Source organism: Electrophorus electricus, chromosome 5, assembly GCF_013358815.1.
Source record: "Electrophorus electricus isolate fEleEle1 chromosome 5, fEleEle1.pri, whole genome shotgun sequence".
Taxonomy (NCBI): domain Eukaryota; kingdom Metazoa; phylum Chordata; class Actinopteri; order Gymnotiformes; family Gymnotidae; genus Electrophorus; species Electrophorus electricus.
Genome location: NC_049539.1, coordinates 23,195,458 through 23,207,705, shown reverse-complemented (window position 1 = coordinate 23,207,705; position 12,248 = coordinate 23,195,458). Strand labels below are relative to the sequence as shown.

The 12,248-nt window shown below is 36.9% G+C and overlaps 1 long non-coding RNA gene across 1 annotated transcript; it reads right to left on the bottom strand.

The window, feature by feature from the left end:
- Positions 1-6,590: 6,590 nt before the first annotated feature.
- On the bottom strand, positions 6,591-11,683 carry LOC113567601. The gene is made up of 3 exons (XR_003409473.2): positions 11,659-11,683; positions 8,832-8,894; positions 6,591-6,607 (listed from the first exon to the last, which is right to left on the bottom strand). It is a non-coding gene; the product is annotated as an uncharacterized LOC113567601 (long non-coding RNA).
- Positions 11,684-12,248: the final 565 nt, after the last annotated feature.

Sequence of the window (12,248 nt, the reverse complement as noted above, 5' to 3'; positions counted from 1 at the left end):
TTTATCTCTCTAATCTTATCATTTTATTTCCTTAAGTTAAATTTAGTCCATTTTAACTTTATTTTAATAAATTGTATTTGTAACATTTTCATAAAGTATTCTTCTATACCGGATGTGAAGCATTTTGAATTATTGTGTGTGAAGAGTGCTGTACAAATAAACACCCTTATACAGTCTGTCATTCTCCCTCTCAGTCTCACACTCCAATGTGCACGCACGCACACACACACACACACACACACACACACACACACACACACACACACACACACACACACACACACACACACATACACACACACACACACACACACACACACATACACACATACACACACATACACTCACACACACACACACACACACATGAACGAAGGAAGAACAAAAGCATTACAGTATGATCTGTAGTTCTTTAGATTATTTCTGTCACTCTTTCTATGTCTTTCTCACTCTGGTTCAATAAGTCACTCTGACATCTATCACAATCTCTGTTTTACCTCTCTCACTCTTTCACTCAGTTTCTCTGTCACACACTCCAATGTGCATGCACACTCACACATGACACAGAATAGTTTAGTGCTTTGCACCGACATTCTCCATTATGACAGCATGTCTCACAAGCCTATGAATGCCAAGAAATTTCAGTGTTAGTGGTCATTTAAATGTTTGTGAATGTGAAGTGTTTTGTTGTAGTTATGTACAAGGTGGATTTAAGTATTGGATTATACTGGTAAATCAGAAATTGCTGAAAAAGGAGGAAGAAAATGCAAGCCTCCAACTGAAGAGTTTAATGAAACGACTGAAAATGAATATAAAGGTGCACTAATGAGAACAAAAGAAAACCACCGTAGCATTCATTGACTGACAAAAGTGATGGAAACAAAAAGTTTTATAAACAATAAACATAAACAATAAACATAAACAATAAACACAAACAATAAACATAACAAATAAATACAAACAATAAACATAGCAATAAACAACAGACATAACAATAAACATAAACAAGAAACATAACAATAAACATAGCACCAAACACAAACAACGAACATAACAACAAACAAACAATAAACAACAACAAACACATATCAAACATAAACAATAAACATAAGCAACAAACATAACAATAAAACATAACAACAAACATAAACAATCATGTTAAACATAACAATCCTCAGGTGGTGAATGAGGTACAACACACACCACCTGAGGGAGGTGTGGCAGGAAATCAAAACCGAGAACATGTGGGACAAAGGTTAAATGCAAAGCTGCGTGCTGTGTCAGCATCTAACAGAGGCTAATGGAACTTCAATCCATGAAGCAAAGTGCAGAGTTGTATTATTTATGAGGAGCTTTGGCTGTTTCAAACAAGTGAAAGGATATCCCATTAAAGTTTGCAATTTTTTGAAGTTTCCACCAATCTGTCAGAGCAGATGTTCTTGCTGGAATTTTGAAGTAGGAGTGATTTTTGAGTGTATGCATATTTGTGCAAGTATGAGTTGCTAACTAAAATAGTCTATGTCTAAATGTGATTGGTAGACTGGTGAGTGGAATGTAAACTGGGTATCTGGATGTTTTAGTTGCTATGCATTTGAAAGCAAGAAGAGATGGCTTAAAGCCCTCAAGAACTTTAAGAACTTTGACTAGTTTTCTCTTGAACATGTAAGCATTGAGCTGATTAAGATAAATAAAAGGTAAGATAACCTTAGCTGAAGTTATCACAGCTACTAGTAGGAATGGGCATTAACTAATGTGAGTATTTGAGTACTCGAATTCCATGTGCAGCTAGAATAAAAAGACAGGGATTCTTTGAAAAACAGGTGGTGAAGTGATCCAGAATTGTGCGGGCTTACACTATCCTGCTAAAATTAACTGCTATCACTCACACCAGAAAAGCAGACATGCCACGGCTGTTTAGTACCTCGACAACAACCAGCCCGACAGAAATATGCATCCAAAAAAAAAATGTTTGAGTCCATGAATGTTGATTATACACTGAATGAATGAATTACTAACTTGAGTAATGTTACTCATGCCCCTCCTAACTACTACTAGCTATTTATCCATCTTATCTAACAGAAACTATATAGCTACACATTTTAGGAGAGTTTATTTAATTGTTTGACTGAATCCATGGATGTGCTCAAATTTTCTTATACTTAGATTGCTAACTAGATATTTTACTGAAATGTAGTGTTCTGTGTAGATAAGTTCATTATGGAATATTTTTAGAAATAATATCATAGGGACTCGGCTACCAAGCATAACCAGCCATGAATGTAGCCAACACTTACAGAATTATAAAAAATCCACATGAGCTGGTTTATAATTTGCAAGAAAAGATATTGCAAATGCATCCTTGCATTACATTGTCAGTGTTATTGAAGAGTGTCCCCAACCTGGCACCCCATGTGAGTGTGGAGGAGAGGGCAGAACTGACAACTCTCCAGTTTTATGATATACCATGTGCACATTTTAAACACATACAACATATAATATTTAAAATAATACAGTTCTACAGTAGAATTACACAGCAGTGCTCATTTTAAACATATTACATAGAATATTTAAAACAACACGCTGCAGTAATATTATACACCATGTGGTCATTTTAAACATGTGATATTACATATGTTTAAAATAATACAACTGCAGACGTTTTAACAATTTTAATTGTCAATTACAGCTGATACAATTAATTAGGGCACAATCCCAATTAACAAGGACATTTTTATTAATTTTAATCCATTTATTAATGACTAATAACTCAGTCTCAAATCATGAAAGTTGCCAATTCAATACATGGTTATTTCTCATCTACCAAACATCACAATATCACAGATATACTAACCAAGGTTTGTTTGAGTAAGAAAGATGGGGAAAACATGCACAACAATCCTTAACTAAGATTCTACTAATGACCAGTAGTGTCAAGATCACTAAAATCATTAGAATAACAATTTTATTCAATCTTAACAATCTTAGTCAATCTTTATTCCAATTGCCAGAATCATACTGAGGTTAGTATCCTTTCCTTGTAATCATTCTGGTGGCTCTGAGTGATCAAGGTCTATGATGGTAAGAAGATCAGAATTCTTGGACCGAGGAATTGGATCTTCAGAGTGGGCTCTAGTGAGGGTCAGAATGCCAGGACATCTTGACAGCTCAGCCGTTTATGGCTTTGTTACTCAACATCAAAGCACCAGCAGGTCTTGGGATTGGTCCATGTGCCAGAGTGGGAGAGAGCCCCTCTTTGACCAGGTCAAATTTTTATCAGGGGAATAATTTGTAGTCTATCTTCCCTACACAGTTCTCCGGTATTACTATACACAATGTGCTCATTTTAAACACATGATATTACATAGAAAACACTTGATTATATTTCAATTAATACTTAAAATAATAAGCATTTAGTGACTCAAATTGGAACTGGGTCAAAAACCTTTACAAGTAGAGGGGGAGACACTCAGTGGGAGTTCCTGAACTCCTCTGCACTTCTTCTGGACTGTTGTTTGCTTGTCCATTCTGGATGCAGTTAAGAGTCTATTCTGTGCATGTCCCCTGCAGAACTGCAACCCATTCACTATCAAGGACAGCACAAGTAAACTCCCCATCACTCCTATTACTGGAAACTCCCAAGCTGCTCCCAGGTCTGTGCATGGACATGGTCTTCTACAAAACACACACACAAAAAAGTTTAATAAGAAACTTTATCCATGCTTTGTGTCTACAGAGGACTCTACTATAATAATTTACAATTAAATATAGTAAACCATCCCAACAGGATAAGAAAATATACCATCATTCAACCAGTACAGAGGGTTAGGGTTAACCAGTACAGAGGGTTATGGTTAACCAGTACAGAGGCATAATCATATGCTATATGTTATAAAAGTGATTATGTACCAGAGCGACACTGTAGTGGGATAGAGAGTTCTTATTAAGATGGGACACTGTCATACTGCCCAAACCCCTATCACATTACACTACCCAGCAGACTATTCGTCACTCGGCCAACGACTCCGTCAATCAGGGACGTTCAATCAGATCGTCGTCACCGGAATATTGAATTCACCTGTGTGTTCGGAGTATTTTGTATATAAGCCTGTCTCAAGCTCTCATACATTGTGAAGTATTGCCTCCAGATTCATCTAAGCATTATTTTCTTTGATTATTGTCCTGTGTCTCGTATGCTGATTTTGTATTTCTCATTTCTGATTTTCGCCTGCCCCTTTTTTGGAATTATTGCCTGGTTTTGGATTGCTTTTCTGGTTTTGACATGGACTGTTCTATCTCTATGATTCGGATTTCCCGTTACTTTGCTCTTTTGGTTTTGACCCTGGTTTATTCAGCTACCACTGAGTTGAAGATTAATAAAGCTCCTGTTTTATATCCATGAGCGTCTGATTCTGCCTGACCTGTCACAGATACAGATGACCTTTAACCTTTTAACCTAAAACACTACACAGTAGATCCAGCTAAAAGATTTAATACATTCAAGAATCAATTTTCAAAGGATTCTGCATAACCCACTTGCACAGTGATACTCTCTACCATCAGCACTATTGAAACTCCAGTCGTATATTAACAGACAGCAAGTGACAGTGGCCCACTTATTGCTTCCATTTCTTCACTACTGGATAAATAACTCTATAAATAAATCACACTAAAGACATACCTCACACTGACACTGTATGAGTGAATAACATGTTAAAGACATACCTCACACTGACACTGTATGAGTGAATAACATGTTAAAGACATACCTCACACCGACACTGTATGAGTGAATAACATGTTAAAGACATACCTCACACCGACACTGTATGAGTGAATAACATGTTAAAGACATACCTCACACCGACACTGTATGAGTGAATAACATGTTAAACACATACCTCACACTGACACTGTATGAGTGAATAACATGTTAAACACATACCTCACACTGACACTGTATGAGTGAATAACATGTTAAAGACATACCTCACACCGACACTGTATGAGTGAATAACATGTTAAAGACATACCTCACACCGACACTGTATGAGTGAATAACATGTTAAACACATACCTCACACCGACACTGTATGAGTGAATAACATGTTAAACACATACCTCACACCGACACTGTATGAGTGAATAACATGTTAAAGACATACCTCACACTGACACTGTATGAGTGAATAACATGTTAAACACATACCTCACACTGACACTGTATGAGTGAATAACATGTTAAACACATACCTCACACTGACACTGTATGAGTGAATAACATGTTAAACACATACCTCACACCGACACTGTATGAGTGAATAACATGTTAAAGACATACCTCACACCGACACTGTATGAGTGAATAACATGTTAAACACATACCTCACACCGACACTGTATGAGTGAATAACATGTTAAACACATACCTCACACCGACACTGTATGAGTGAATAACATGTTAAAGACATACCTCACACCGACACTGTATGAGTGAATAACATGTTAAACACATACCTCACACTGACACTGTATGAGTGAATAACATGTTAAACACATACCTCACACTGACACTGTATGAGTGAATAACATGTTAAACACATACCTCACACTGACACTGTATGAGTGAATAACATGTTAAACACATACCTCACACTGACACTGTATGAGTGAATAACATGTTAAAGACATACCTCACACTGACACTGTATGAGTGAATAACATGTTAAAGACATACCTCATACTGACACTGTATGAGTGAATAACATGTTAAAGACATACCTCACACCGACACTGTATGAGTGAATAACATGTTAAAGACATACCTCACACTGACACTGTATGAGTGAATAACATGTTAAAGACATACCTCACACTGACACTGTATGAGTGAATAACATGTTAAAGACATACCTTGTACTGACACTGTGTACGTGTGAATAATGTCTTTGTTTTTTTTGTCCCAGATGCTGTAAACCACTATCAGTTGGAGCTGTTTCTCTCAGCTCAACAGCAGAGATGAGCGATGCCCTCTTTGTGTATTCATCTTTGCACTGTAGAGTGTGTTCATCCACTGTGCAGATCTGTCCACTAGAGGGAGCAGCTGCACCTGTGCTGTTATAAATCACCTCCACTGACTCTGATATGGGCAAATCCAGCACCAGATGTTCACCAGGCTTAATCCGAACTGAAGAACTCAATGCTGAAGGAAAATCCAATTGAGAACTTACAGCTGGATACAAATCTGCTAAAAAAATAAACTGAATCTATATTACAAAGAGTTGTTTGGCCTGTTAAATAACTCACATACCCTCAAGTTGAAGTGCCACATCACACACGTCTTTTCCATTACACTCACAGGTGTAAATATTTTTTTTAGTGTAATCAGCATCAGTGATGCTGAGGGAGAGATCACTCTTCAGGTACTGATCATGGGACATGTGAAATCCCTCCTTTGAATGGCAGGATGTCTGATTACACTGAGCCAGAATGTCATGTGGTTTATGGAACACAGTCCATGTGACCCAACCAGGACACCTCTGACTGCAGGGGAGAGTAGCAGTATTGTGAGGTTTCACATCTATAAACAGGATTTGTATTGGTGAAAAACCTGAAAAGAGAGATTAGTTAATGAGCCTTAAACAGTAAAGTTTAAATGTTGGCCAACTCTATAATAAATTCAATTTTCTCATTTAAAATGTGCAATAAACAAATACATTACATATTTATTTACTGAAGATTTTAAATGATAAAATTGTTCACTATTTGTTGAATAGCAAATACTTAAACATTTATTGTCATGATTAGTGCCTCCCAGCTTCCGTGTTCCATGTTTTCCCTGTCTTGAGTATTTTAGTTCCATGCCTTAGTTTTGTTTTCTCCGCTCCTCGTTTGATTGCTTACACCTGTCCCTCATTTCTACCTTGTTAAATTCATGTATTTAAACCCTGCCGTGTGCCCAGTGTCTTTACTGTTCAATGCCTGTTTATTCGAATAGTTATGTTTCTTTGCAATCCGTGCCTTCGTGTTTGCTAGCCTTTGTTATATCCTGTTTCCCCTGTTTGTCTCTGTGTTTTGTTTGTTTAATCATGTGTCCCTGTGCTCTCCGTGTTGGCTCTATGACCCTAGACTGCCACAACAACTGATTTTGGATTTGCCCATAATAAATCTCGCTCTTCTCCGCACATGCGTCCACCTCCTTACCGCTTACCGTTACACTTATACTGAACCCAATTGAGCAATCTTAACTATCAGTAATACTGACACCCAGACATGTTAACAGATAACATAACAGTGGTCTCTAAACAAAGTCTGAGCACGAATTAATCTGTGAGCTGCTCTTCAGTAGGTTGGATAATGTGTGGCCAGACGTGGGTCCAGAGATTAGTGTGAACCATGTGTCCAGAGACTAATGTGAAAGACAGAACTGTGGGTTAAGAGTCTAAAGTGAAACACGAACCCATGGGTCCAGAGACTAGTGTTAACCACACACTTCCAGTGACAAGAGAAACCAGTATGGTAAGGGGAATCACTTGCAGGCTCTTGCAAGAGTGCAAAATGAAACCAAAAGTTTTTTTTAAAATTATTTTCTCCAACTAAAGGTTACAAACACAAGGAACTAAAGGAAAGACAAAAGTTGATGCTGGGCAGAAAAAAAACCTATGCAAAACAATACTATGATCTAATCAGGGTTAAAACTGTCAATTCTCTGAAGGCTGAGTTACGAGAGCAGAGTTCTTAATACTTAGAATACTTCCTCTACAAGTGGGCTTGTTTCATATTTGTATGATTCTGTTGTTAAAGCTAAAAACCCTGTTTTAGGGTCAAGTTCAGTCTTGAATAAAGACCTTGGTGCTCTTAATGTTAGTCCACATTAGAGTTAATCTAATGTTAATCCTGATTAATGTTAATCTAATGTTAAACTAAATTAATGTTAATCTAATGTTAATCTAGATTAATGTTAATCCAGATTGGGATGTTGTTTGGCAAACATTGTCACATCATCCAAAAACTTCTCCTCAATTAGTACATTTCAAGATGGCACATAGGATTTACATGACACCATGTACTGCCTATTTAATAACATTGTCCACTAGCAAAAATGTAAATAGCAATTCAGGTATGGTTGGGGAATATATCCACATGTTGGGAAATGTACTGATTTTTTAAGGAAATATATTGTGTAAGTATTGTCTGATAGTCTTTATGTAAACATTTCTTTGTGTCCAGGTTTGCTCCTGCTGGGAGATAATTCTGACATAATTCTCACAGCAAAATGAGAAACAGCATTATTGAACAGATGATTAAAATGTCTTGACAGGCTGGTTGACACACTGTTGTGCACACTTTGGTGTTGTTAATTTTGGGATAAACTTAACTTGGAGTGAGGCATGGCTAAGTTTCACAGTGCAAAGGCAAGAGCGATTTGCAATAGGTGAGGTTGGGCAACACAGTATCTTGGTAGTTAGCATGCTTGCCACTTAGAACAGGGTGTCAAGATCATGTACCTATTCAGGTGGAGTTTTCTGAAAAGATGGAAGTTAGATCAATTTTTTACTTAATTGTGAGTGTGCATGATTGGCTGCCACTTCTCACCATCCACTAGGAGGTTCTGCAGCTTCCTTTGCACCTCTACTTCCAATGACCCTGTAGCTGAGTTGATTGGTACTGATTGGTATACTCTTTTGTCAAACACATTTAAATGTTTTACACATATTATATTTATGTCTATACAAACAATTCGGATTGAAAATATGACTTTATTTTGATAGTGTTAGAATAAAGCATGGTTCACATACCAAAGTCTTTAGACCAATGAGAATTAATTTACTTACTATTTATAATTTCAAACAGCAGTAGTAGAATGACACAGTGACACCTGCTGCAGGACAGCATGGCTGACGAGAAAAAAGAAAACCCAGTCAGTACTGTACAGAGTACTGTACTGTACAGAACCATTTCACTGCGGGTTATACTGTGTATGACTATGTATGTGACAAATAAACCAAACTTGAACTTGAACAGAGGACACAGGAGAACCCAGTCAGTAATCTACAGAGGAGACCGGAGAACTCAGTCAGTACTGTACAGAGGAGACAGGAGAACCCTGTTCATCGTATTTTTTACCCAATCTTTAATAAACAATTGGATAAAATACTGGATAGTCATACGTCAAAAATTTTCAGGACCATTCCCTAAGAAAAATTAGGAATAATTAGGAATACAGCATTCATGTGAATTATTGGGCTATAGGTATTTATAGAGCTAGTTAGTCAGTTGTCTTAGATTGTCTAAATTAGCTATGTGCTAGGTAGTACTAGTTAAGTGTTTTAGTGTGGATAAATTGCTGTGCTAGTTAAGGTTTTACTTTGGTAAATTGCTCTGTGATAGTGCTAGTTAAGTGTTTTATTTTGGCTAAATTGCAATGTGCTAGTTAGTGCTAGATAAGTACTTTAGTTTGGATAAATTACTATGTGCTAGTTTGACTAGACTGTGATGTGATAGTGCTAGTTAACATTTTAGTTGGGCTAAATTGTTATGTACTAGTTAGTGCTGGTTAAGTGTTTTAGTTTTGCTAAATTGCTATGTGCTAGTTAGTGCTGGTTAAGGTTTTAGTTTAGTTTTTAGCCTGTCGCATCATGGACATCATATGCTGCTTGGCCAAGCATGCATTAGCTGTTGTCTAGCCAGGAATTCCAACAAGTACACCATAAAAGGAAAACCCATTAAAACAGGTGAACAGATGACCAATGTGTTAGCTAAATGCTTGTTGCTAGCTATAACTACATCAACCAAGTGTATTATTATTGTTAGCATTAACATTATTAACTATCATTATATTATTAAAATTCATAATGAATACTTTGAGTTTAAATGAATTTAAAAACTTGATATTTAATCAGCCAGTTAGTTTCTTATGGTGATTCCTGTCTTCATGATATAAGTACTATATCAAAAATGTGTACTGAGAAAATATTTTCACATTCCGTAATTTCTTGGTATGATGTATCATACTTAGTTCCACCTACTTCATGAGTTTGATGCATACAAGACTCCCCCACAATGGAATATTATATGATTACCTTGTTTAATCATAGCCACTCAGTCTGTGTGTTTACTCTTGGTCGCAGATTCTAGTTATTTATTTTAGCATACTGTGAAATAAACACTATTATTAGTATGCCTAATAATATGTGATACATACTCTAATAATAGAGTGATACATACTCTATTATTACTCTAATAATAGAGAATGTATTCTCTATTTTTTAAATCACACCTGCTAAATCATTGTTCCATTTAGGAACATACAGGTGCATACATTTAGGAACATACAGGTGCATACATTTAGGAACATACAGGGGTGTCCTGCAATTAAAACTGGATGTGACTTATTCCCTGAGGCTGGAGGCTATGAAGTTATTAATTTCTCAACTGCAGTGGTGTTAGTACCCTCTAACTATTTTAGTGTGGTTAGTAGCCTCTAACAATTTCAGTGTTGTTAGTAGCCTCTAACTATTTCAGTGTTGTTAGTAGCCTCTAACTATTTTAGTGGTGTTAGTAGCCTCTACTTATTTCAGTGGTGTTAGTAGTCTCTACCTATTTCAGAAGTGTTAGTAGCCTTTAACTATTTCAGAAGTGTTAGTAGCCTCTACCCACCTGTAAAGGACATAACCAAAGCCACATCATAATCAGTATTACTGTCAAAAATTAACCTACTCATATTTGGACATATTTTACATTGATATATACTGTTTTATCCATTATCTATTGCTTCCTAAACAGTATGTAGTTATCTTCAATGTAATGGTTAATTATTTGTATATGGAATATATGTCAAAGGAAATGATTTCATTTTTCATGCTAAGTTTATTAGTGATATCACATTATTCTGTACCAGGTGGGCTCGTACATAAAAACTGTACCAGGTGGGCTCGTGAATAAAAACCAGTGTGTAAATAAAACCCAGTGGTTGGTCTAGACCACTTGAACTGGATCTTGATGTATTGAGAGCATTGTTAGACCCTGGAGCCTTTCTGTCTTCAGGCACCCAACGTAAGGTCTCTGCTTATCAGCCATGACATGGCGGCTTGACCATGAGCTGGTCGCCCAAGGTCATGCGCTCCCTCTTCTTGTCTCCTTTACCCCTCCCTTTCTCTTTCTCTCTTTCTCTCTCTCCGTCTCTCTCTCCGTCTCTCTTTAAGCACAGGAGTGGCTCATGGCAGGCACGGGAACAGCTCGAGGCTCGTTCATGCAGAGAACATCTAATCTTTACTAACCTCGTCTCTTTCCTTTCTACGTAGGCCCTTAGAACATGCCTCACTTTTCCCCGTCATCCTATAGATTTAGACAGTAGATATAGGACACATATACTCTGTGCTTTCCTCAATAAAGTGGAACTCTCTATTCTCGTACGTTTCATATTGGCTCACTGACCCTGGACTGCTCTAATGACTCTGATTTTGGATTTGCTCTTAATACATCTTGTTCTTCTCAGCATGTGTGTCTGCCTCGTGATCACTCCACGTTACACAGTTCTATTTATTTCGGGTTGTGATCAGGTAACAATGTTTACATACTGAATTTGGTATCCAGAATTATATTTCAAACCGAATTAATTTAGCTATACAACATTTAACAAACATTTTGAATTATTCTTACCTTTGTAGTGACATGTAGGATGACTCTGAGTCAGGTAATTGTGGAAGTTGAAAAGGAGAAATGTCTAGAGAGGAACAGAAAAACTACTACTTTGCGAATTTTAAGCTTCTCATTTTGTCATGAAAATGTGTCATGACAAATTAAGAGTCAGAGTGACAAATATATATGCATTAACTGTACTGCATTGCTAATACATTGACTGCTAAGTATTTCATTTAAATTATGGGTTGATTGACATCTTTCCAGTACAGCATGCGTTTTGCTCTACTAAGGTAATATGTTGTATAACTTATAACTTTCATTTAGAATTTTAGAATTTTAATTTAACATTATATCCAGGTTACTGGGGTAGTGTCAACAGTAGTCAGTCAAGAAAACAAGTCAACAGACTTAAATTGACTTCTGTGGGCCACATCACAGATCTCTACACCATCGCACTCACAGGTGTACCAGCCCCTCTTATTGTAATCAACACCAGTGATGGTGAGGGAGAGATTTCCTTTCAGGTACTGATCATGGGACATGTGAAATCCCTCCTTTGACTGCCATGATGTCTGATTACAGGGGAGAGTAGCAGCATTGTGAAACTT